Genomic DNA, 27201 nt, shown 5'->3' with positions numbered 1-27201 from the left:
GATACACGCTTCCCCTCTTACCCAGAAAAGCATAATCTGTGGATTTCAGTGCCTTTTTCTTATCATCAAGCAGTGAGGAGGTTGTTTTGTTTAGGGGAACTGGAATTTGTTTCAGTGAGTGTAGACGTGCGGACTCACCCCTGCGGCGCCTCCTGCTGGTGACTTCTGGGAATTAGCTCGTTCCAGCTCTGGAGCGCCCTCTGCAGGCCGGTGATCCACCTGTCCTCTGGCCCCTGTGTCCCTCCCTGCTGCCCCCTGACAGTAACCCCTTTCTCTCTGGGTCTCCCCTCCCCAGGAAACCCCCACCCACTATTCCCACCTCACCTCAATATAAGGCTACTGCCAGTCATCGTATAGCCCCCACGCCTTGGGGCAGACTGCAGTATCAGCCTACTCATCACTGGCAAGGAGGGTTTGGACCTGCTGCCCTGGCCTACCCCTGGGCTGCCCTCTGCAACCCACAGTACCTATTAGCCCATTGCTAGGCCGCAGCCTGGGGCTTTCCAGGCTGGAGCTCCCCAGCTCCTCTGCCTTTCCCCAACCCTACTCCACTTATTCCACCCATCAAGAGCCTAATGGTAAAAACTGCAGCTGGCAGAGACAAGACTGGGAATACTCACAGGAACCATTTTTTCCTATTATAATAGTTATACTAGGAAAGACTTTGGCCTGAAGCAAAAACACTATCTGATACCTTATCTAGATCTTGCATTGTGGGCAAATCACTGTTTACATTGTGGAAGGAGATGTATTCATTTGTCCACAGAGAGAAGCCAGACATAATTAAAGAGCCAGAACAGCTATTTCTAATAGTGATGCTTGGTTTACTCACCTTGCTATATTGCATTAAATCCACCTTTAACAACTCATTTTTTACTCTTTTATAAAGAGAAAAGATGGACAAAAATTGTAATCCCAGGTACAGCAAGTCTTTATTCTCACTAAATAAAAAGTTATAAAATAAAACTGTTAATTTCTTCATCCTAATCTATATTTATACTCTTTATAGAATTTATGAATATCAATTTTCCTCTTTACCTGCTAGTAAAACCCTTCACTGGGCAATGTACAGTGCTAAACACCTCCCTGAGTGCAGCAAGTTGCAGCGCTGTAAAGCGCCAGTGTAGACAGTGTCCCAGCGCTGGGAGCCACGCCCCTCATGGAGGTGGGTTTTTTAGAGCTCTGGGAGAACTCTCTCCTAGCGCTCTGCCACGACTACACAAGCCACATTGAAGCGCTACCGCAGCAGCGCTTTAGCATTGCCAGTGTAGACTATCCCTTAGATGTTCACAGTGGTCCTCTTGGGCGCGGATTCATTGAAAAAGGACCACTGATTATGTCTCTCCCCTGCTTAAATAGATTTTACGTATGGTGAGACTCATTTGTTTTCCAAGGTAGTTCCTCCCTCCTCCTCCAGTGGAAAAATACTGGTATTCTATCATGGAGTCCAGTACCAGGGGCATGATCACATGACTCTGCAGTATCAAAGCAGCCATGAGTCAGAGGTTGTTTGTAGCATCCCAAGAAAGCTTCTCAGGAAGGAGGGAGATTAGCATCTTCAAAGACCTGTTGTTCTCCCCAACGGCCCATTGATTTGTTCCCAGTTAGCCAGCCAGACTGATCGCATTCTGTCTGGTGGGCGTTCCCCAGGTGCAAACACTTTTGTAGTACAGATGTATAGTTGGTATTCCTAACTTTAGATACAAAAATGATACGTTCATACAAATAGGGTAATCATATTCAGTAAACCATAACCTTTCCACTGATGCCTCACATGGCCTATATTGCATAAAATACTTTGATTATGACACAATCACATTATTATATTACTATGAAAAATATGGGAAGCAGTGTCAGATGTCATTTCAGAGGAGCACATTCTCTTTTGCAGGCAGATTGAAATATGGGGTGTCCATTGCTTCATGGTTATCTGTATTAAATTCTGATCTTGTTCTGAACTACAATCTTTTAAAAAATAAGTGAGAGGGGGCACTTAGGTACTTCTATGATCCCCATCTCTGAAGTTTGAGTTCCTTGCTGAGTATATTTTAAACTTGTATTTCTGATATGGAGTCACCCCTTAGTACCTGGGTGTGGATGGGGTAATTGAAATATCTCCAATTCTAGGTCTTTTTTAATACATTAATGAAAAAAGGATTATACATGAGCTTTTAGTTTATAGTATTTATCCAAAGATCTCTCCAGTAGCAGTCTACAAAGGTGACATTTTAAAATATGTTGATTGAAAAGCACAGTTCTGACCTAAAATGTGTCTTTGGGAAAATCACTGCTAGTTATCCAGAGAGGAAAATTCTCTTTATAGCGTCCAAGAAAAAGAGAATTTCTTATTGACGTTCATATGGGTTGTGTGAGTCTAATTGCCTGTGAACAAAACTGAAAAGTACCCTGCAACAGATCTTCAGTGGAAAGGATGAAAATCTTCATAATTATAGGATTTTTTTCAGACCTATTTGTTCTAAAACCTAGTTCTCTCATTTTAAAAGAAATGAAATAAATAGCTTCAGAATTCGCTTAAGTAGGGAACAAAATTCTAACGGGAGTTTAAAAGTAGCTACTCACTGTTACCATGTACACTTCAAAGTTCTGTGGTGATTAACATTGGGACAGAAAGAGTGACTTGTAGACATAACACTGTTGTCTGGTATTCTGGTATAAATCCTGTTATTTTTTTTTATTTTTTTTTTTTTAAAGAGAGAGAAGAGAGACCCACTCAATATTTTTCATATGTTATTCCTTTAGTGTTGGGCTTTGATTTATAATGCGGGTATTGAAACCTTTCTCTTGACAAATTCTGCTTACACCTTTGAAAGCATAGAAACAGCCTCCAAGAGACATATGTATTAGGATCTATTAAATCAGGGAATGAAGTCTTGTTCAGAGAGGTTTGCCAGTGCACGGAAGGAAAGTGGTACAGGATTGATGCATTTTAAATTTATCCTAAGAAATCATAGAATATGAGCTGTCCTTCATAAGAAGTTGATACTCCATGAAATAAATTAGTCAAACAATGCTGTTAAGTGTTTTCTTGCCATTAGTCACAATGAAAAGTAGGACTTTCTTGCCAGTGTAGGGAAAACTAAACAAATAATGCTGCTAATGTCACGTATTGTCGATATTGCGTGGAAATTAAAAGGTATTTAGCATCAACTGGGGGTTGAAAATTGTTGGTTTTTTTCTAACAGTGGAAAATAATGTGGGCCAAATTCTGTCCTCTGTGAAGCCCCATACAGCTGCATTGAAGTCAATGACTCCTGTGATCTCTTGATTTCAGAGGACTTTTATAGGAGTTAAGTGATGGTATAATTTGGCCTAGCATAAGGAATGCCACCTTTTCAAAAAAATTGGAAGTTGTTGAAACCATCATGAAGAAATGATTAACACTGTCACCACATTGTAATTAGTATTATTGGGAGTGTTGGTAGTGCAGCACTTAACGAGGATGTTCTTTTTGATACTGTGTTTCTGGGCTAAGCATTAATTTCCTATCTTTTTATAATAGCTTAGTGTGAGTTCAGTTCTCTCTACTGAATAAAATGCTCCATTTAGTTTGGATGCCTCTTGAGAATAACTTGTATAAAAGTTGATAAATAGAAAATAATTACATAGTTTCCCAAATTTCTATGGTATGTGGCCAAGGCTGGAGGAAAATTTGTCCCCTTTAACTAAGGTCAACAGGCAAATACAGAAAAGTCAGCCTTCGTATGCTGCTGAAACTTTAGTATGTCATAGTATTTCACTGCTAGGGAAGAGCTTGCAATAAAACTCAAACATTAATTTTGTAATTAGTCTTTCCGTGCTCTCATTTTTTTTCCTCCTGTTTATCCTGTTTTTGAAGTTTCTAACTGCAGGCAAAGGAAGTTGACTAGATTTATAGAAAGGAAGTCTTGTTCACAGCTCCTTAGCCTCTTTGCTTCCTGGTAGGTGAAGACTTGATGATTGTCTTTCTCACAGGATGGGAGAAGAGAGACATATAGCAAATAGAATTACCAATGAGTAACTTTCTATGATTGAAAATTCTTTGTTGCCATCTTCCCACCAAACAAATAATGGGAAGGGAAAACATTTAATAGCAACAACGAAAAATATGGCATTACTATTAGGACTGTGCCAATATGTTTCTTGGCCCTATCTCCTCAGGCTATTTAATTTCATTATCCTAATCCTATAAGGGAGGAGCAGAGCAGGTGGAGATTGGATGTGAATTTAATTAGCTCTGAAGTTCTTGCTGCTATCATGCTTCACCTCTGGGTAGATTAATTTAGTTGTTCTGATCAGCTAAGTAGGTGACTGGAGTAACAAAAGGGGAGGTAGACAGGGAATCACGAATTGGGAAGTGTAGCAGCCAGGAGTTAGGAGTGTGGTTGGGTGAGAATGAGAAGCAACCAAGAGATGTGGTGGGGACAAAGATATGCTGTTAGAGGGAATCAGTCAGGGAACAGGAAATGGTTGAAAAAAGCAAAACAAACAAAAAGTTAAAATATGAATGAAAGAGAATGGACAAACCAGACAAGACAGATAAAATAGGAAAAGTGGCAGGAGAGGGAAAGATGTGTGTGACAGGAAAAAGACTCAAAACTGAATAGAGGGAAACAATATGGACAAAAGAAGTGAGGGTAGGAGATGTGGTGTGCGCAAGGGCATATTGGGTAGGATGAGGGGAAGCACAGAGAAGCACAAGGTGTTAGCATCCTCCCAATATATTTTGATATTGTCTTTCTATATTTTCCAATAATCTGATATGACCAGGACAGCAGGAGGGGATAGTTACAGAATTCATTTGTAACTCGATATAAATGACAAAGTATACAATACAAGACTATACTGAAAGATACCAATCATAAAAATTATTCTTCTTCAAGTGAAGTCCCTTTGTGTATTCCACATGTGGGATATGTAAGCACACCATGCACCTGAGCCTGGAATTTTTTTGCAAGCAATCTACATTGGCCCACACATGCGCCATAGCGGTCCACATACTTTCAACTGAGGGCCATTGCCTCTCCAGTTGCTTCTTAGCACCACATGGTCTACGTCAGAATCGTTCATGTCCTCATCTCCTTTTTACTGCATAATTCCTGTAAGAATTGTGTATAGTAAGTTTTTTTAGTAGTTTTTTATAGTATAGTGCAGCATAGATTATTAGATAGTTGTTTTTTCCCCACCACCACAAGCTGGGGGCATTTTCCCTGAGAAGCCTGGGAAATGCCCAGGGTCCCTTCATTCAAAAACTGTGTTTCCTGTCCTTGCTACTTTTCAGTGGGTGACCTACATCAACACTGCCTGGGTGAAGCTCCCATTTCTGCAAAGTGCAGCATCTGCCACTTCCCCCACCTCCCTGAACTGATGAGGATCAGGAACTGAAACTCAGAATACAGCTCATGAAGAAGACAATGAAGCTCCAATCAGTTATGGGCCAGTGACCATCCCCCATACATCAGCCTTGAAAAGTGGACAGCACCCCTCAAAGCACGATCTTGGGAACAGTGGTTAAGTCTGTTAAGCCTAAAGAGAAGGTTTTGCAGGGCAGTAAGGGGCACACTCATAGAAATAAGGACAAATCATCTATGTGTATGCCCAAAAAAAGGGAAGAGCCAGCACACACGGGTACTAAGATCTAAGGCCTGACTAAATCTTCACAGATCCCATGATTCCAACACCAGCTCAAGTGGTGAAGATGTGAAAAATACAGCTGCTAGTGCTCCCATGCACTTTGGAACTGGGGCAGTACCCATAGTGGACTCTACTTGTGCTTTGGGAATGTCTGAGACGTGTCTTCCCAGAAGACATTTTTGCTCCCCCCATCCGGATTCACTCCTTTTATTGAGTCTGCCTATATTCCGGTAGGTTGTAACACCAGAGGAAGAGTCTATCATGGAGAGATGAAGTTGTTCCCTATTCCACCCACCTGCCTCAAATCACAACCATTGGTACCATTGGTACTGTGGTGATCAGTGATCTATCTGCCTTCTCTTCTGATGAGTTGGAGGCTCTGCAGGATTATGCGACACTCAGGAAAGATGACCCTGAACAGAAGCCCTAGAAAGTCAGGGGTTCCAACCAGACATGATTGGCCAATGGGCAGGTGGTACCCTGTGCCATGGGCTTCCCTCTGCCGGTGGATCCATTATACTGGCAATATTGGGAACCGTGGGAGCTCTACTCCAGACACCCCCCCACCAGATCAGTGCATGTGTTCTACTTGCCATTGCCCAGCCATATACAACTGGCCCTGTTGGAGTATTCAGAGGAAGAAAGTGAGCTGGTTGTGATGGTTTTGACAGTTTGGGGAGCAATCTTGTCACCGAAGGAGGTGGTCACTCCATCTTCTTCATGTCTGACAGATGCGTAGACTGTTGGTCCTTCATCAGTCGAGACTGAGCCGATCACAACACGTCTTCCAATCTTCTCTCGCTCTGGCCATGCTTGTCCATATCTCCTTGTTAGGAAATCATCCCACCTCTTTGGAGACCGTGTGGCTGTTACTGTTCTCGCGGATACCACTCGGGTATAACTGCAAGTCCATCTGTTGTCACTGAGTCGGGCCACATGTCTCGCCACCGCATTTTGCTGAGCCTGCTTTCAACAACAACGTCTCACACTCCAGACTGCTGCCTAATTATTTCGTTGGGGATGTGATCGCGGAGCGAAATGCCCAAAAATGTTTGTTCCATTGCCCTCTGTGTGACAAACAGTTGATGTCCTTCAATCTTTGTCAGCAACCATGTTTCGCTGCCATAACATCTCCGGAAGCATTGTCGAGTTGAAAAGATTCACACGAGTTGTTTTGCTGATCTTTCTGTGGAGGATGTCATTGAATGCGCACCATCCAGCTTTTTTTTCCTGCACAACAGTTCGCCTTTATGAATGTGATGCATGTTGACTTCTTGGCCCAAATAAAGATATTTATCAACCTCTTGGATCTGCTGTCCTCCAAGAATTATTTGGGTTTTTGGCAGAACATCTGATCTCATGTATTTCATTTTCGACCGATTCATTTTTAATCCAACTTGACTACTTTTCTTGCTCCATTCTTTAAGCATTCTCTCAAGCTGAGCTGTATTTTCGGCTATCAGCACTATATCATCTGCAAACCTGAGATGGTTTAGCCACTCACCGTTGATATTAATCCCACCTTTCAAGTCTGCTAATCGAAAAAACCTATTCAAGACTGGCTGTGAATAATTTTGGTGAAACTGTATGTCCTTGTTTCACAACTTTCTCAGTGAGGATTTGGAAGGGAGTATAAAACAGTGATATGTCCGTGCTGCAGCCAGAGTCCGTGCTGCAGCTTCCTTTAGTAATGTAATATATTTCGCACTGATGCTCTGTTCTGAAAGAGCTTCAAGAATGGCGTTAGTCTCTACGCTGTCAAATGCCTTCTCGAAGGCAATGCACAAAGGGAACTAATATTCTCTTAAACACTCTAGTAGTTGGTTTAGAGTGAAGAGGTGGTCTGTCGTGCTATAATACCTTTGAAAGCTTTTTTTTTTCCAGCGGTGTCTATTGCAAGACAAGAAACGGATTTAGTCTTCCTTTACCTCAACAAGTGGCTTCTCATAGGCAACTCCTGCAAGGAGTTCCACAAGGCAGCTCGTGTTCTGATCAGCCTTTTACCTTCCATAGGTTTCTGCATCAATAACAAAAAATCCACGTTGACCTCCACAAGGTCATGGGGTGATATTAGACTTGACTGCAGCAACAGCATATCTACCTCTCAAAAGGTTTCAGGCCATAAGCGTAATCATATGCCAGGTCACTATCAGACCCATGATGTCAGTGAGAACTTGCCTTTCTCTCCTTGGCAGCTATGTTGGTGGGAGAAGCTCTCCTGCTGACATAGCACTGTTCACACCAGCGCTTCTGTTAATGTAACTTATGTTACTTGGGAGGGGGATGTTTTTTCACACCCCTGAGCCACATAAGTTATACTGACAAAAGTGGTAGAGTAGATGAGCCCTTAGATAAACAAGGAAGGGGGAGTGAGCTCTCTCTCTCTTTGTACTTAGAGGCAGTCACCCTCTGGAATTGCTATATCAAACATCACATAACCCTATCAGCAGCATACTTACCGGGGTGCAAAATTCCCTATCAGATACTTTTCCACTAATCACAAGTGGGAGATAAATTACTCAGTTCTCAACAACATCTTCACTCAGTGGGAAATGCCAATCTTTCTCCTCACAGGCAAACAAGAAGTTTCCTTTGTACTGCACCAGCGTAGCTCTGGGAGTTGTGAAAGGTCGCCTGTGTTATGCTTTCCCTTTAATTCCTTTGATATAATACAGGTTCAATGGAATATTTGCCAAGACAGAACTTGACTCATCCTCATGCACACAACTGATTAAGGCTGTTTTGCTTCACAACTCTGTTGAAGCTCTCAGTGCAACCATCAGTATCAGCCCCACATTGCTGGACCTTCTGAAGCAACACAGGTGCATGGTTTCACAATCCAATTTGGGGCCACTGCAACTCAGAGCTTGGTTTTGGAGGGCATCAGAGATAGAGTGCTCATGTTCCAAAAGGGGACAAAGTAGAAAAGATTCTACAAGAAGATGTTTCTCAGCTAAATGGAAGCATTTCTGCACTTGGGCTCGTCAACACAATTTTTCTCTGGACTCCACTGGAATCCCTGATAACTTACATTATCTACTTATCCTTAAGTCTTTGGGTCTTGTATTCAGTATATTTAACAGCAATCAGCACTTTGTATCATCCAGTGGATAAACATACCATCTTCGCGCATCCTGTCCCAACTAGACATTTGAAGGGGATTCTCAGATCCTTTTTGCCTGTGGTTATGTTTGCACCTCAGTGAGACCTTTGTTTTGTTCTATGGTATCTAAGACTCCCTTTGAGCTGCTGGCCACATGCTCTATGACCCATCTGTCCATGAAGGTGGCCTTTCTGATAGCTATAATGTTGGCCTGAAGAATAAGTGAACTGGCAGTGCTTAAAGCGAGCCCATCATAAAGGAAAGGTCTCACTACACTTCCTCTTGAGATTCATATCCAAGGTAGCTTCAGAGTTTCACGAGTCAGGTCATCCGCTTACCTGTATTTTTTCCTAAACCGCATGCCTCAGAAGAGGAGAGAAGACTGCATTGTCTGGACATCCAGAAGGCTTTGGCCTTTTATCTACAAAGAACAAAGGACGTTAGAAAGACTCCTAAATTGTTTGTTTCTATAAACAAGAGTTCAACTTATGTTGATGCAGAGACTTCTGAACTGAATCTCAAACTGTATTATCCTTTGTTATCAACAATCTGGCATACCCGCTGTCCCTCTCTTTATGCCATCTGTTGAGAGCATGAGGAGAGAGCTACAGAGCATGTGCAGGCCAAAGAGCACTGTTTGCAAAAAAATTCCCGACTTAGGTGCATGGTGCACATCCGTATCCCATGTGTGGAATATAGATAGGAACCACACATCTCAGAGAACCTCCAATTACAGATAAATAACCTCCATTAAATACACTTTTTTCTGTGCATTACTTGATATAGAATTTCCTATCAGTGTATTGTGTCATATCTATCATATGTGGGAGTAGCTGACAAAGCACCAGGGTAACTGAACTCTACCAGAGTTGGGCTAAAGTACCACTAGTTCTTTTCCTCCCCACTCCCATATGACTGGCTAAAATAGCATGCATTTAAAATGCAGATACATTATGAAAGACAGATGATTATGATATATTTGACAATAAAATCGCAATAGAGTAGGAGTATCATTCTGCTTGGGCTTTGCCTTTTATCATGTACTGGAGAGCATAGCAATTCTCCACATACAATCCCGTATGTTATTTAGTATATCTGATCAGCCTCTGAGTTTGTAAATTATAATTTCTAGATTCTATTTTATGATTGTGGGCATTTTTTCTTTGTTGTAGTAGTACCTTGCTATTCATGATTGTGCCATTAAAAGAGTTACTGCTGTGAAGAATGTCCACTATATTGCCTAGATGCTATTGAGATAGGTTCTTTAGAAATAGTTAAAAATAACTAGGTAATAACAAACAATGCAAATATTACTTTTATGGCTCAGAGAGATCATTTCCAAGGCCATACAGAACTCCAGCTGGTATAGAAATCAATTCCAGATTATTGTTTTAAAATATTGTAAATTGTAAATATGCCAATCCAAGTACATTCACAATAGTGTTGTTTTCTAAAGCAATATTGTTGCACAAAGAAATTACTGTATGGTTCTTAATAGTTCAGTAATAACCTTTCTGAAACCCTCTTAATTCTCATCTCCTGCTTGGTTAAATAGGAGGCGTTTATAATTTATACACAAGATGTACTTTAAAGCATAATTGACAAAAAATATAGAGCTAATACAGAAGTGGAGCACAAAGTAGTTCCAGGACTACAAAAAAGCCATAATATGGTCATTTAAAAATATATATATATACACACACACACACACACACACACACACACACACACACACACACACACACACACACAGTTATTATATATATAAAATAAGGATTCCAATTTTTTTAAATGCTGTAAACTACTGAGAACAGTGGGCAACTGAGTATTTTAAATCAAGATGAAGATAAATCATTCAAATTACTGTATGTACTCGTTCATAAGCTGAATATTTTTGATAAAGAAATGATGCGTCAAAGAGTGGGGGTCGACTTATAAACAGGTCTACACCAAAATTTGATGATTTTAAACTCTATGAAATCGTTGAATATCTAGTACATTGTTGTTTTGTTTACCTGGAGCGTCTGCAGGCATGGAGCTCCTCAGCTCCCATTGTCTGGGAACGGTAAACTGTGACCACTTGGAGTTGAGAGGCTCCATGCCTGTGAATGCTCCAGGTAAACAAAACGTCCCGACCCGTCAGTGGCTTATAAGAATCTATAAAATTATAATAGCTTGTGGTGCCCTGATTTTTATACACTCTACATGTATATTTTGCTTTTTGTTTATGCTAATGTAGGCAGAAATTGAATTCCTTAAGAAAGTGAAACTTGAGCTAGAAATTTTACAGGTCATGTGACAGTGCCTAAGAACAAAGATTTAAACCTCATTTGTTACAGAAGAAAAAGATAAAGAAAATACTGATATCCTTTTCCATCTTTCTCGCCTCATTTTTCAGTCAACCCAATCAAATCCTTTAACGTTCTATATTGCCTATGGATTTTGTTCTTTATATATGTTATAAAATGGGTTAGAAGAACTGTCTCATTCCGAATGTCAGAGAACGATTCCATCTTGTAGTAAGAGACAACAGATGTCAGACTTGACTAATTAACCACATTTTGCTCCCCTAATCAGTGAGCCCACGATAAAGCTCTTTTTCCATATTGTTTTAATTTGTGTATTAATTCATTTAAAAGTGAAAAAGCACTGAAGTTGCTGGGACCTGGAGGACCCTAAAATATTCAGCTGCATATTTCGGTATCAGTTTAGACACAGTATATATGTTTTTGAAATGCAATTGTGGTATGATGATCCTCTGAAAAGAGAATTGTTTGGGGGTTGTGATATGTTATACGTGTATATGAATGTACATGCCGAATTATAGGTAGCAAACAATAATATTGAGGTAGCAAACAATAATATTGAGGTTGAGTTTTCTGTCTTACACTGGTATGTAAAAACAGCAATAAGCTAGTTGCCAGTTGAGTCACGCATAATTCAACATACGTTTAACAGTAGTTGTTTAAGACCGGTTGTTAATGTTGGTATTTTCCATAACCATGTTCTAGCATGATACAGTGTGTTTTGTGGACAGTCTTGGGGCCAGGACTTAATCCTGTTACAACCATATTCCAAATCATCTACTTGCCTAGACGTCCAGGTAGCGTAAAAACATACATAAGAGCCTCATTTTTGCTCCAGCCTCTTCATGTTGCTGTAACTTCAGTTACCTTGACTGCCTAAGCCCAGGTCTACACTAGCTTGGAGGTCGACCTAAAATACGCAACTTCAGCTATGCGAATAGCGTAGCCGAAGTCAGCATATCTTAGGTCGACTTACCTGGCCATGAGAACGGCGGCGAGTCGATCACTGCCACTCCTCCGTTGACTCCGCTTCCGCCACTCATGAGTTGGAGTTCCAGAGTTGACGGGGAGTGCGATCGGGGATCAATTTTATTGTGTCTACACTAGACGTGATAAATCGACCCCAGATAGATTGATCACTACCCGCCGATCTGGCAGGTAGTGAAGGTCTGCCCCTTACACTGTCTGGGCTCTCCAGCCAGCCAGAAGAAGGATGAAAGAAAGGTTAAAGCCACCACCCCCCTGCCTCTTGGGTGGGTGCAAAAATTCTGTGCTGCAGCTCTTGGTGGCACAGCATTTACTCTCATCCATCTCTCCCAGTATAGACATGGGTTATAATGGGTTTTTAAATTTTTTTTTTTTATAGTGTGTATGCAGCTTAGTAGATGCAGCTTAGTAGGAGAGCTGAGAGAGAGAGAGAGAATGGTAAAAAAAAAAAAAAGAAAAAGCCAAGCCACTGGTAACAATGCAATATTGATTCCAACCAAAAAAAAGTAAATAAAATCATGATCTCATGATGAGTGAGAGAAGTGAGAGAGAGAGAGAGATATAAGATAGAGATAAAAGAAAGTAGATTTCAGAGAGAGAGAGAAAGAGATGTTGCAATCCAGGAAACCAACGCACTTCAAATTGTTCCTGAGACACAATAGCTGTTTGTACCTGCTTTAATAGGAGTGAAGAAACACAGTGATGATTAAAATTATTTAAAATTAGAGTTTAGAAGAAGTAACATTCACTGTAACATTCTTTGGGTGAAGCATGTCTGAGAGAGTCTGTGTCTGTTGAGGAATAGTAGGGAGATAAAGAGGGCATAGAGGAAAGCAATGAAAAGCTTTGGGAGATGAGGTGATGTGAGGAGAGATTCTGGAGATTAGAGGCACATGGAGATAAGCTGGGCATAGAGGAAAAGCAAGAGGAAAAGGATGGTTTGCTTGGTGATGTGAGGTAAATTGTCTCTTTTCTCATCCATCTTCTCTCTCTCCATCTCTCCCTATATAGGCATGTGGTTTTCTAATTAGGTTTGTGCAAAGGTTTTTTAAATGTAGTCTGTGTTTAGAGCTCAGCTTGAGCTTGAGAGAGAGATATGAAATGCTATGTAATGAAACAAAGCAAAAGAAAAGCCAACAAACAATTGAGATTCCCTGAGAACTCCATGTGCAAGTAATCAAATGAGAGAGAAAATGAATGAGAATGAAGAAGCAGGAGAGTAGAGGAGAAGATAAGTAGATTGAGAAAGAGATTCAGAAGAGAGAGAGCAGACCAGGAAAGAGAAGAAAGAAAACCAAATTGTCAGGAGCAAAATCTGATTTACATAGCAATCAGCAATACCTAAGAAGAACAGAGAATACCTGTTTGTCAGAAGAAATTTAACATTATTTGAGTTTAGAAACACTTAGAAAGAGAAAGAGTAAACAACACACATGTCTGAGAGGAGATTCTGAGAGGAGAGGGAGTTGAGAGAGGCACATGGAATAGGAGGGAAAGCAGTGGAAGCTTTGGTGATGTGAGGAAAAGAGATGTGAAGCTTCAGGAGAAGAGAAAGAAGAGAAAAAGAAGATCTGAAAAAAAAAAAAAAAAAAAAAAAATGTTAAAAAACAAAAAAAATAACCTGTATTACTATCAATTTTTTTACATTTTTAAAAAACCTGCTATCCTCTTACCTCACCTTACATACTCCAGACTCTCACCACACACATAATAGGGAAACACAACTGACTATACACAAAAAATAGAAAAACTGGCAAAGAAGAACAAAAAAACAAATAAAACTAAATAGAAGAAACTTTTTATTATTATTATTTTTAAAGCCTTATTTTAATTTTTTATATTAAAATTAGAACATGTTAGACCAAACCTTTTAATCTTAGAAATAAAGCTAGACCAAGAGAAGCCATTAAGTAATGTAGCAGTGTTGGACCAGGGACAGGTAAATCTTGGACCTTGTTGATTGAGGACCAATCAATCCAATCTGTTCCATTGATAGGGATTCATTAGAATTCCTCCTCCTTTCCATTGATATTTATAGATCCAAGATATATGTATCTTGAACAACCTAAGTCCATTCCCTTGATGCAGATATTGAAAACAATTGACCTTGCTCCTCATTAATCCCAGCCCTTATCCTATCCACTTTTTAACACATGTCCCTCCTCAGTCTTCTTTTCTCAAGACTAAACATAGTCATTTTTTTTTAATCCTTTCCTCATAGGTCAGGTTTTCTAAACCTTTTCTTGTTTTTGTTGCTCTCCTCTGGACTCTCTCTAGCTTATCCACATCTTTCCTGGAGTGTGGCGCCCAGAACTGGAGACAGTATCCAGTTGAGGCCTCACCAATACTGAGTAGAACAGGACATTTACCTCCCATTCCTTTTGATATTGATATTAGCCTTTTTAGCAACTGCATCACATTGTTGACTCGTATTCAATTTGTGATTCATTATAACCCCCAGATCTTCTTCAGCATTACTACCTAGCCAGTTATTCCCATTTTGTCGTTCTGCATTTATTTTTTTCCTTCCTAAATGAAGTACTTTGCACATGTCTTCATTGAATTTCATCTTGTTGTATTCAGACCAATTCTCCAATTTTTTGTTTTGAATTTGAATCCTGTTCTCCAAAAATGCTTGCACCCATTCCCAGGTTAGTGTCTTCTGCAAATTTTGTACGGATAATCTTCATTCCATAATCCAAGTCAATAATGAATATATAGAATGGTACAAGACCCAGGACTGGTTTCTGTGGAACCTCAATTAATACATCCTCCTAGTTGGACAATGAACCCTTGATAACTACTCTTTCAACCAGTTGTGCCTCCACATTATAGTAATTGCATCTAGATCACATTTTCCTAGTTTGCTTGAGTGTCATGTAGTACTGTCAAAAGCAATATACATCTAATCTACTACTTCCCCCCCACCACACACACACACACACACACTATCATGTGGGTCAGTTACCCTGTCAAAGAAGGAAATTGGGTTGGTTTGGTATGATTTGTACTTGACAAATCCATGCTGGCTGTTCCTTATAACCATCTTATCCTTTAGGTCAGTGGTTTTCATACTTTTTTTCTGGTGACCCAGTTGGGGGTGAGAGCTTACCTTGCGTGGCTCCCGGTCAGTGGCTCAGTGGGGGTGCTAAGGCAGGCTCCCTGCCTGTCCTGGCACCGTGGACTGTGCTGCGCCCTGGAAGCGGCCAGCAGCAGGTTTGTCTCCTAGATGGAGGCACACTGGCACCCCCCCCCCCCCGCCCAGCTCCCATTGTCCGGGAGCTGGTGTTCAGGGTGGGGTCAGCATGTGGAGCCCCGTGGCCTCCCAGCCTAAGTGCCGTACCTGCTGCTGGCTGCTTCCAGGACACACTGTGATGTCAGAACAGGTAGGGACTAGCCTGCCTTAGTCAGGCAGCTCCGGCAACAGGACTTTTAACAGCCCGATTGGTGGTGCTGACCAGAGCCGCCGCAACCCAGTGCCTTACATTCCATGACCCAGTACTGGTTCATGACCCGCAGTTTGAAAACCACTGCTTTAGGTGCTTACAAATTCATTGTTTAGTAATTGTTCCAACATATTTCTAGGTAAATTAGGCTAACTGGTCTATAATTCCTCAGGTCTTCTTTGTTCCTGTTTTAAAGATAGGTACTATGTTTGCCCTTCTGAAGTCCTCTGGAACCTTACCCATCCTCTATGAGTTCTCAAAGATAATTGCTAATGATTGCAAGATTGCTTCAGCTAGTTCCTTAGATAACCTGGCTCTGCCGACTTGAATACCTCTAACTTATCTAAATGTTCTTTAACCTGTTCTTTCTCTGTTTGGCTTGCTCCTTCCCCCTTATTATTAATATTATTTATGTTGAATATCTGGTAACCATTAACTTATTTAGCGAAGACTCAATCTAAATAAGCATTAAACACTTCAGGTTTCCTGATATAATCAGTTATTAGCTCTCCTTACCCACTAAGTAGAGGACCTACACTTTCCTTCATCTTTCTCTTGCTCCTAATGTGAACCTCTTCTTATTGCCTTTTATGTCCCTTGCTAGGTGTAACTCATTTTGTGCCTTAGCCTTTCCAATTGTATCCCTACATCCTTGTGCTATTTGTAGGCCTGATTTGACGTGAGTAATTAGACTTGGGGGAGGCCTCACTTCTTGGGAGACAGAATTAGGGAGGTAAATGGGTCAGTAGTCTGGAAAAGAATGTCTGTACTAGCTAAGATAAGGGGGAACCACTAAGGAACCATTTCCAATGGAAAAGAGGGTAATGTGTAAGATAAATTGTGGACATAAAGGTGTACATGAACAGTGTGTGAACTGAGCATGCTCTACAGATACTGGTTTCTACAAAACGTTTGATGCAATTTATAGTAAATGCAAGGTAATGTGTAAATGTATATAAAGGAAGAGGTTACTGTGTAACTTCGATGTGTGGTATAAGAACATAAGAACGTCCATAAAGGATCAGACTAAAGGTCCATCCTAGCCCAATATCCTGTCTTCCGACAGTGGCCAATGCCAGGTGCCCCAGAGGGAATGAACAGAACAGGTAATCAGCAAGTGATCCATTCCCTGTCCCTCATTCCCAGCTTCTGGCGAGGCATGATTTACCTTTACAAAAACCATGTTGACTCTTCCCCAGTAAATTATGTTCATTTATGTGTCTGACAGTTTTGTTCTTTACTATAGTTTCAACCAGTTTGCCTGGCACTGAAGTCAGGTTTTCTGGCCTGTAATTGCTGGGATCACATCTTGTGCCCTTTTTCAAAAATGGCGTCACATTAGCTATCCTCCAGTCATTTGTACAGAATCTGATTTAAATGATAGCTTACAGACTACTGTTAATAGTTCTGTAATTTCACATTTGAATTCTTTCAGAACTCTTCGGTGAATTCCATCTGGTCCTGGTGACTTATTACTGTTTAGTTTATCAATTTGTTCCAAAACCTCCTCTAATGACACCTCAGTCTGGGACAGGTCCTCAGATTTGTCACCTAAAAAGAATGGCTCAGGTTTGGGAATCTCCCTCACATCCTCGGCCGTGAAGACATCACAAAACTCCCCTGTTAGATGCTCCTGTTTGCTAGCTCCTCTGGTATGCATTGTATGCCCCCCTTACACTAAATCATAATCAACTCAAGTGTAGTTTGATTGTATGCCAATAAAGAAACAAACCTCAGTGACAAGTTTGGAGTTGAGCTGAGTTCTTAGAAAGCAGGTGAATAAGGTATCAGAAGCCGCCCCACTATATAATAAGTGGGTAAGGTTTCAAAAGGTATACCAACATACTGGTGCCATAATTTGGATCCACTCATCTGGAGCAGGTAACATATATATCCCTTAATGTGAGGATCACAATATAGCATTAAGCGAAATTGCAAGTGTTTAAGGATTTAAATGAGAAGAAATTAGTACCGTGCCGGAGAAGTAGGTTAAATATAAAGGTGGATCTGATGGACTCCCCAGAGAAATATTAGGAGGAGACTGAGACCAGGTGAAAAAGGAGCTCCAGAGAGTGCAGCGGAGGGAAAGAATGCTTGGAGAGCACAGCAGAGGTCTGTTGAAGGACTCTGAATTTTTCAAAGAATAGAACCCATTGGCCTCCATGGAAAAAAGTAGTATCTAGTTGTTGTATCGCCCTCCCCAACTGCGGAGAGTCCAAATCAAGGGAGCAGTTTTGCAAGGATTATTTTTGAAGGCTAAAACATTACAAACAAAATGTGCCACCTTTTAGAGGTGAATATAAAAACAATAAAAAGCAAATACAAATTGTAGAGGAGGAAACAAACTAAATGGAAAAAATTCCTGGAAGTTTAGGGAGAAACCAACATATGTTACCTATTTGAAAAAATTCAAAGTAAAAAGCAGCCAACCATCAAGACCTGTATTTGGTCAGTGCAGCTTTACAGGCAAGGTATACTAAGTTAAAAAATAAGTGCAAAAAAAAGGTTAAACATGCCAAAAGGATATAAGCATGCAATTTAAGGGGGGGCGGGGGAAAGGCCTTAAAAGTGTCTTTTGCACATATTAACACTGCAGAGTTCAGAGGGAATTAACAGTTGGGGGCTATGGAAATGTTTGAAAGTGTTAATAAGAATGTTTAAGTGTTAAAGAAGAGAATGCTTGCTTTGATAATGAAACCCAGTTATGGCAGCATATCTCAGTGCAGTCACACTGGTGAAACCCATAGTAAAAAAAACACAAAAAACTAATTATGCAAAGGGGATGTCAGGTGATAACTACCACCACTACATGCTTCCCCTCCCCCCTTACAGCCATTCTGAAAGAAATGGACCCTTCCCAATGAATGTGTCTGTAGAAGATCAATTGTGCTGGCTGCTGCAGGCAGAGTAACAATCTGATTTGAATTACTGGGCTATGAATAATTTAGTCAAAATCACTAAAAAGAAAATAGGGATTTTTGTATGGTTTAGCTGCTTCCAGGTATACTAATGGGGATGTAACCTGCATACAGTTGTGTAGAAAAATAATTAAAACAACAAATTGCTAAACGGGGGGTGGGGAGGATGACACCTACTAAATTGAAAAAGAACTACTGCCTATCAGAAAAAAACACAAGTAAGATGCATCAATCAGTTTACTAAAACCTCAAATAACTAAGATGCAAAACACAAGGGAGTGAAAACAGCAGTAAAACAAAATGTTGCTAAAATACATCAGATATTAGAGCCCTGGCTAAAAAAGTCATCTTGCCTGTAAATAACTTATTTAAAGATTAAATATAAAACTAAAAATTGCAGGTTAGAAATGTAAGCAACTTAAATGTCATCTGCTCATAACGTGTCATTTTCAAAAATAAGTATTCTTCTGTACTCCTTAGCTATTTGTCCATGTGCCCACTTTTTGAAGGATTTCTTTTTTTGTCCTTTGTAATGTTTAGCTGCACTTTGCTTTTTAAAATTGCCTAATTAAAACTCTTTCACCAAAATGTAAGGTAAATGTGCCAATGGAAGGAGTGCTTAAAAATTATATATATTTATATATGAAAAAAATTATATATTTTTTTCATATATAAATATATATAATTTTTAAGCACTCCTTCCATTGGCACATTTACCTTACATTTTGGTGAAGGAGTTTGGATAAAACAAGGAAGAACCCAAAGTCAACTTAAGCCAGATCAAACCCAGACTTCTGCAGTACAGAATGTTTGACATCTCTATATTTTTCTTGCTTTCCGAATGGGAAACAGAAATACTCAAGTGTCATTTATTTATTTATTTTTAAGTAATTCTCATGTAATGACTGACTGACTGAAACTAGTAACAGCTGATTATGTTGCAAGAGTTTTTGTCTTGAAAATTTTCCAGCAAAATTTCTCTGCCAAAGAGTTTCTCACAAACTTTGGGTTCTTATTCAAACCAAATCTCCAAACACTGTTTTCTACCCCTCACTTGTTTATGTGGGTCTCCACTGCCATGTCACGCATTTACTTTTTTATTTAAACTGTTTTTATCAAAAGCTGTAAAAAATCTGTGTCAAGCTTTTCAAATCAAAATTAAATAGAGCCACTATGGGTTCCTGTTTTGTAAGGAACCCTGTTGCCTGCAGGCATTTTAGATATTAAACTTCATTATAAAAAAAAAAAAAGAGGGCAGGGGGCAAGCAATGTAATTTTTTATGGTATGTTCAGACCATTGAATTACAGGTTTCTGAAACTGGTAATTGCATGAAGGGTGGAAAGTTTGTAAAAATTTTGGTGGTGCCCAGAACCCGCCCCCCAACTCCGCCCCCCCAAACTCCGCCCCCACCTGCCTAAGGCTCTGGGAGGGGGCTCGGCGGGGGAGGTCTGGGGTTCAGATCCTGGGCTAGGGATTAGGGTGCAGGAGAGGTGCAGGGTGCAGGCTTTGGGATGGAGTTTGGGTGCTGGGTGCAGGCTCTGGGCTGGGGCAGGGGGTGGGTGTGCAGGAGGGGGTGAAGGGTGCAGGCTTTGGGATGGAGTTTGGGGTTGGGAAGGGGTGTGTGGGAAGGGGGAGGGAGTGCACTTTATGGGGAGGGAGTTTGGGGATAGGGAGTGCAGGGTGAGGGCTGTGGGGCTGAGGATGAGGGGTTCATGATGCGGGGGGGCTCAGGGCTAGGGCAGAGGGTTGGGATGTGGGGGGATGAGGGCTCTGGCTGGGGATGAGGGTTCATGATGCAGGAGGGGCTCTGGGCTAGGGCAGGGGTTTGGGGTGAGGGCTGTGGGGCTGAAGATGAGGGGTTCATGATGTCAGGGGGCTCAGGGCTGGGGCAGAGAATTAGGGTTCTGGCTGGGGATGAGGGGTTCATGTGGGGGGAGGCTCAGGACTGGGGCTGAGGATTAGGGTGCAGGGGGATGAGGGCTCTGGCTGGGGCTGAGGATTAGGGTGCAGGGGGATGAGGGGTTCATGATGCGGGGGCGCTCAGGGCTGGGGCTGAGGATTAGGGTGCGGGGGGATGAGGGCTCTGGCTGGGGCTGAGGATTAGGGTGCAGGGGGATGAGGGGTTCATGATGCGGGGGCGCTCAGGGCTAGGGCTGAGGATTAGGTGCGGGGATGAGGGCTCTGGCTGGGGATGAGGATTAGGGTGCGGGGGGATGAGGGTTCTGGCTGGGGATGAGGATTAGGGTGCGGGGGGGATGAGGGCTCTGGCTGGGGCTGAGGGTTTGGGGCGTTGGAGAGGCTCAGGGTAAGGGCAGCCTGCCTTGCCATTACTGAATGGTAGGCACTAGGACCCTGGGGCAGCAGACAGCCGTTCTGCCCGGAGCGATCTCCAGCAGGACAGAGCAAGCAGGGGAGAGGCGCGCGCTTATTTCTGTCAGGCAGGGACGCGAGGCAGCACGGGGTGGTAATCATTCCGTTGTTCCCCAGGAAATATTATGAACATCTTCCCTCATTTTGCTGAGAATTGAGAATTGGAGTGGGAGGTTTCTCTGACTGCAGTAAAAAGGCCAAGGGTGTTCGAATATTTAACAGAGATGTTTTTCTCTCAGATGTTTGCCTGAGTTTGAATTAAATAAGTGTCAACATAAATCAGCAAAAACAAAGTTTAAACTCAGACAACAACAAAAAACAAAAGGACGTCAAAAACATTTGTTGCTCATCTGTTCTTGCTTCTGTCAAGGCTCCTTGTTTTTGTGATTTCATATTCCTCCCTAGTTCTGTAGTCCTCCAGCAGAAATAGAGAATTCAAGAACTGATATATGTAATGTGTTTTATTTTGGGGGGGTGGAGGTATCAAAAAAAAATGTTTTGACTTTTTCATTTCTTTGCAGGTCATTTTTAACGTTTTTCATCAAGCAATAGGTATTAAGTATAAGTTCTGTTTGTGCGGTATGATCCTAGTTTTATGTTTAATTCTGATTTTTCTTGCCTTTGTGGGTGTAAGTTTGACAGTAAATTAGAATATTTTAACATAAATGGATACACCGTCTGTGTTTAAATAATTGAGTTTCCCATTGGACATTTGACATTGAGTAGGCTTCAAATACTATAGGCTTGCTGGATTGTACATTGCCATTTTATAGGAATACAAATGAAGTAATAGTGGGGAAATTAGGGTAGGAGGAGAATAATTAATGAATGAGAGAAGATGAGGGAGATCTACCAAATTCTCTTCTTTAACATAATTCTACATTTTTGTACAACATTTTATTCAAAGTGCCACAAGATGGTGTGTAACCAGCTTTTAAAGCCATTTTTAAACTAGAATATATTTTTAAACAAATATAGGTGTTACAACTGAAATTGATTTTATGTTTTGCCTCTTAAGTAAAATATCTGGATTTCAATGCATTTGGCAGAAATTGTGGAAGAATTTATTTGGCCAAAACAATGTATATTAAATTTGATCTCTGATTTTCCAAAGTACAACACGTGTTTATGCATCCATTTTTATGGTGAAGGATCCTGTGGCATAATAAAGAGTTGGCTGTTTGAGGGTTGAAATGTACAGCTAATTTTCCAGGGTAAGCTTTTTAAATTTTAGGTATCAATCCAACAAGTGATGTGGGTCACTGAGGTAGATGAACCACTGGTCTGCCCCAGTTTGGCAGTTATGTTTTTATGAAAAATGCACATGTAAAAGAATTGATTATGCTACATAGGAAACTGACACTTGGACTTTTCCTAGAATTAACTAGTCAATAAACTTCTGCACCCATAAATATGCAGAGCCTACCATTACAGTAGAATAAAGACATTGGATTTCAAGAAGGTAGATTTAGCATACTCAGAGAATTGGGAAGTAAGGATGCCATGGGGAAGCAAGTGTAAGGGAAAATGGAGTTCAGGAGAGTTGACAGTTTGGGGGTTTTTTTTGGGTTTTTTTGTTTTTAAAGAAACATTATTAAGGGCACAAGAGCAAACTATCCCAATGCCATACAAAAGATAAAAAGTATGGTAAGAGAACACCTGGCTTAACAAGGAGATGTTCAATTACCTGAAACTCAAAAAAAGAGTCATAGAAAAAGTTGAGATGGGTCAAATTACAAGGGGTGGATATGAAAAAACAATGCAAACATGTAGGGACAAAATTGGAAAGGCTGAGGAAAAAATGAGATTAAACTAGCTAAGGAAATAAAGTGAAACAGGAAGAGATATTAAAAATACATGAGAAGCAAGAGGAAGACCAAGAATAGGGTAGGCCCATTACTCAGTGGGAGGCGGGGGGGGGGGAGAAATAACAGAAAATATAGCAATGGGTGAAGTGATAATTGCCTTTTTTTTGTTTCAGTTTTCACCACAAAAGTTTGCAGTGATTGTGTAAATGGGTGGGAGGGGAATCATTGACTAAAATAGGAAAAGAACAAAGTTAAAAATTACTTAGACAAGTTAGATATCTTCAGGTTGGCAAGGCCTGATGAAATATACAATAGAATACTTGAGGAACTGGCTAAAGATATCTCTGAGCCATTAGCACTTATCTTGGAGAAGTCACGAAGGATGGGAGAGATACCCAAGGACTGGAAATGGGCAAATATAGTACCTATCTATGAAAAGGAGAATAAGAACAACCCAGGAATTATAGACCAGTCGGCTTATCTTCGGTATCCGGAAAGATAATGGAGCAAATAATCAATCAATCAATTTGTAAGCACCTAGAAGATCATAAGGTGATAAGTAACAGTCAGCATGGATTTGTCAAGAACAAAACAGGTCAAACCAATTTATGATTGTTCTTTGACAGGGTAACAAGCTTTGTGGATGGCAGGGAAGCAATAGATCTGATATATCTCAACTTTAGTAAGGCTTTTGATATCGTGTCACGTGACCATCTCATAAATAAATGAGAGAAATATATCCTAGACAAAACTCCTATAAGGAGGGTGCACAACTAATTGGAAAACCAAACTCAGAGAGTAGTTGTCAATGGTTCACAATCCAGCTAGAAGGGCTTATTAAGTGTGGTCTTGCAGGGATCCATTCTGGGTTTGGATCTGTTAAATATCTTCATAAGTGATTTGGATAGTGGCATAGAGAGTGAACTTATAATTGCAGATGATACCAAGCTGGAGGGGCTGCATGCACTTTGGAGGACAGGATTAGAATTCAAAATGATATTGACAAACTGGAGAAATGGTCTGTAATAAATAGGATGAAATTCAATGAGGACAAATTCCAAGTACTGCACTTAGGAAGGAATAATCAATTGCACAAATACAAAATGGGAAATACTGCCTAGGAAGGAGTACTGAAGAAAGGGGTTCTATAATGTATCACAAACTAAATATGAGTAAACCATGTAATATTGTTACAAAAAAAGCAAACATCATTCTGGGAAGTATTAGCAGGAGTATTGTAAACACGAGAAGTGATTCTTCCACTGTATTCAGAACTGATAATGCTTCAGCTGGAGGATTGTGTCCAGTTCTGGTCACCACACTTTGGGGAAAGACATGGACAAATGGGAGAAAGGAGAGCAACAAAAGTTATTAAAGGTCTAGAAAACGTTACCTAGAAGGAAACATTGAAAAAAAATAGGTTTGTTTTAGTCTGGAGAAGAGAAGACAGAGGGGGCGCATTATAAGTCTTCAAGTATGTAAACAGTTGTTATAAAGAAGAGAGGGATAAATTGTTCTCCTTAACCACTGAGGACAGGAGAAGAAGTAATGGGCTTAAAATACAGGAAGGGAGATTTAGGTTAGACAGTAGGTAAAACTTCCAAACTGTAAGGGTAGTTAAACACTGGAATATATTAGCTAGGGAGGTTGTGGAATCCCTGTCACTGGAGGTTTTTAAGAACAGGTTATACAAACACTTGTCAGGAATGGTCTAGATAATACTTAGTCCTGCCTCAGTCCAAGGGACTGAACTATATGACTTATCAAGGTCCCTTCCAGTCCTACATTTCTCTGATTCTATCATTTGAATACCTGATTTAAGAATGCAATCAACTGCTTAGATGTCTAAATGGTAGAACCTTGTGCCACCTTATAGACTGACAGACGTTTTGGAGCATGAGCTTTTGTGGGTGAATACCCACTTTGTCGGATGCATGTAGTGTAAGGTGCCACAAGACTCTTTGCTGCTTTTACAGATCCAGACTAAGACGGCTACCCCTCTGATAAATGGTAGAACAAACACAATAAATTGTAGCTATAACAATGTAAGCCAAGTCAAGGTTCCCTTTAAAATAAAAGATTGCAGTTTGTTAGTGTAAGAACAACCCCCCGCCCCCCTTTTTTTTTATTTTCTAAACGGTTGGGTTTTAAAACCCTTATCTCCAAGCACTCTAATTTTTCCCCTCCCCCCTTGTCTCTCCTCAACTGTCCCCTGCTTTAGAAAATTTAGGGCATGGTCCAACAGAAATATAGTGGGTAGATTTTCCATTATTTGCATTGCTATTGTTAAAGTTAATAGCATCTCATTACTTTGAAACTTGTACATAAAGGTAACCAGCCAATTTCAAAACCAGATTACTAGATGTTCATTTTAGTTATGTCCATATAACCATCATTTTTGAGCTATGAAACAAGCATATTAAATAGGTTAGGCCAAAATGTTTGGCTAAGGGTGCCTAAAGCAAAGTACTTAGATTACTATTTACATACCTAAATAAATGTGGCCTAATTTTTCAATTGTGTGCTGCATGCTTGCAGCTCCCATTGTCTGGCTATGCCAAAAGAAGAACACTGGATATGGATTTAATCAGGCCCCAACTTTATTATTATCTGTCTAGGACTACCAGGCAGATAAAAGTGTACAGTGCAGGTAACTCCATGATCATTTCAATATCTACCTGGAGGCTTCCACCAGGCCCCTTTTTTTTCCATCTGGGTCCCCAGATAGCCCAACCCATCCCACTCCATCCCCCATCAAATGAGGATATAAATGATTTGAGGAGTTGGTTCCCTGCCATGCCAGTCATAGAAACCCTGAAACCAACCCCACCCCACCCCCCGCCAACATCCTCCCCACCTCATTCCAATCTTTTAACACTTCCCTGAAGTCCTTTACCAAGCCATTTATCTGGTCACTGTATCCCTATGGAGTACCTGCACTGGACATCCACCCCACACTTACATAATGTGTTGTGGCATCATAACCTAACTCCCTTCCTTACTCACTGTCAGAATGACCCCCCAAATACGCTGTGGGGAAGACCAAACACCCTGCTCCACCTTGGCCCAATCTGGTGGTGAGGGAAACATTCCTTCCCAGCCCCCCGAGAAAGGAGCAGATAACACGATGCCCACAGTAGGTCCTGACCAAATTCTCTAACCCCTCACCCATAAAGAGCTATACCCCCTTCCTCCAGACAGCGATTCCCCCCTGCTTAAAGTGTTATATGATCATTGACATCAGTGGTTGATTTGGAAGCTCAACACTTCTGAAAACCAGAACAGGTGATTTTAACATGGATTTAAGTGGCTAACTTTAGATACCCATGTTTGAAAACTTTGTTCTTGGTGACTTCAGTTGTGTGGAGAAACTGGGTCAAATTCTGGTTCATTGTGACCTTGTCCCTAGCCCACAGTCATTCCGCATGTCAAACTCCCATGTTGATGTCCAGTCCATTTTTGAGTGCACTTAAATTGTAGAATCAGACTTAAATGAGTTTAACTTCCACCGTGCATAAAAAGATTAAACACAATAGCATCTGTGTAATTTCAGTCTGGAGTATTAATAATTTGGGGATGGGAATGTGGTTGGGGGCCATTGCTGCATATGAGGCCCTGCATACAGAACATGAGGATCACGCTTCTAAGGTCTTGTTCTAGAACAGCACACTCTGGCTTCTTATGTTAATCACCTTTGGTGTATAATGGATACTGTTGTCCAAGTCCCAGTTTCTCCTAGTTTGTTTGGCCTTGTGGCAGTCACTAAACTCTTTCATTACCTAATTTTCCTCTCCTAGGAAATGAGGGTGGTGATACCTACCTTAAAGTGCTTTGAGATGTTTGCATGGGTTATAAGAATAACTTTGTTGCAGTTTTTGGAAGGGGCAGGAGGGTATTCATAGCTGAAGGAGGCAAGTTTAAGCCTGTGCCTTTCCTGATATGTGCATGTTTTCTAATGTGTCTGCGGTTCCACTTCAGCATATTGTTTTTACTATCTTTTAATGCCATTGCAAATACTAAGAATTTGAACAAAATTATTTTCTTAAACTAATCTGATGAACTGTGCCAGTTAAATTTTACTGTTCTCAGAGGGCTGGCCCAGTTCTAGGTCAGACTAGAAATACCCTGAGTTTGAATTTAGTATCTTGGTACAGTGTGGGGAACTTCAGTATATGTTATCCCAAGGAATCAAATTCCCTCAAAATTGGTGACAAAATTACACTGTCAGCAGTCAATCTTTCTGTCACTTTTCTTTCCATGAGCACTGTGTCTACAGTTGCAGAATGCTTTTATTTTCTGTGTAGAGAGATAATGGGAGCCCTTCAGCCAACAGTGGATAACTGTTGTGAACAGTGGATAACTGTTGTGACTTTTACAAAAGAATATTCTCTGTAATTCTTGTTCTGATGGTAGTTGAGTACTGTCACATCCACCAAACCACCCTTCCCATAGAATTGGAAGACAGATATTATTCTGTCCTTACCAATCGTTCTTTATTTCTATTATAATCGTTTGTTTTATTAGAAAGGGACTAACCTCTAAGGTACTGGAATTGCCATATCCACTTGCTTTGGCAAGTATAACCTTACTCTTGACAGCACAACACTAATGTGCATATGGTTCCCCTCCAG

The 27201-nt window shown here is 40.7% G+C and overlaps 1 protein-coding gene and 1 long non-coding RNA gene across 11 annotated transcripts in view; both read left to right on the top strand.

The window, feature by feature from the left end:
• DIAPH2 (diaphanous related formin 2) overlaps window positions 1-27201 on the top strand; it is an 827558-nt gene that overhangs the window by 541811 nt on the left and 258546 nt on the right. The window lies entirely within an intron of this gene.
• LOC120371718 overlaps window positions 1-27201 on the top strand; it is an 81201-nt gene that overhangs the window by 5351 nt on the left and 48649 nt on the right. The gene's annotated exons all lie outside the window — the stretch shown is intronic.

Source organism: Mauremys reevesii, linkage group 9 (assembly GCF_016161935.1).
Source record: "Mauremys reevesii isolate NIE-2019 linkage group 9, ASM1616193v1, whole genome shotgun sequence".
NCBI classification, from domain to species: domain Eukaryota; kingdom Metazoa; phylum Chordata; order Testudines; family Geoemydidae; genus Mauremys; species Mauremys reevesii.
The sequence above is the reverse complement of the archived record's forward strand: the minus strand, read 5'-3'. Positions and strand labels throughout refer to the sequence as shown.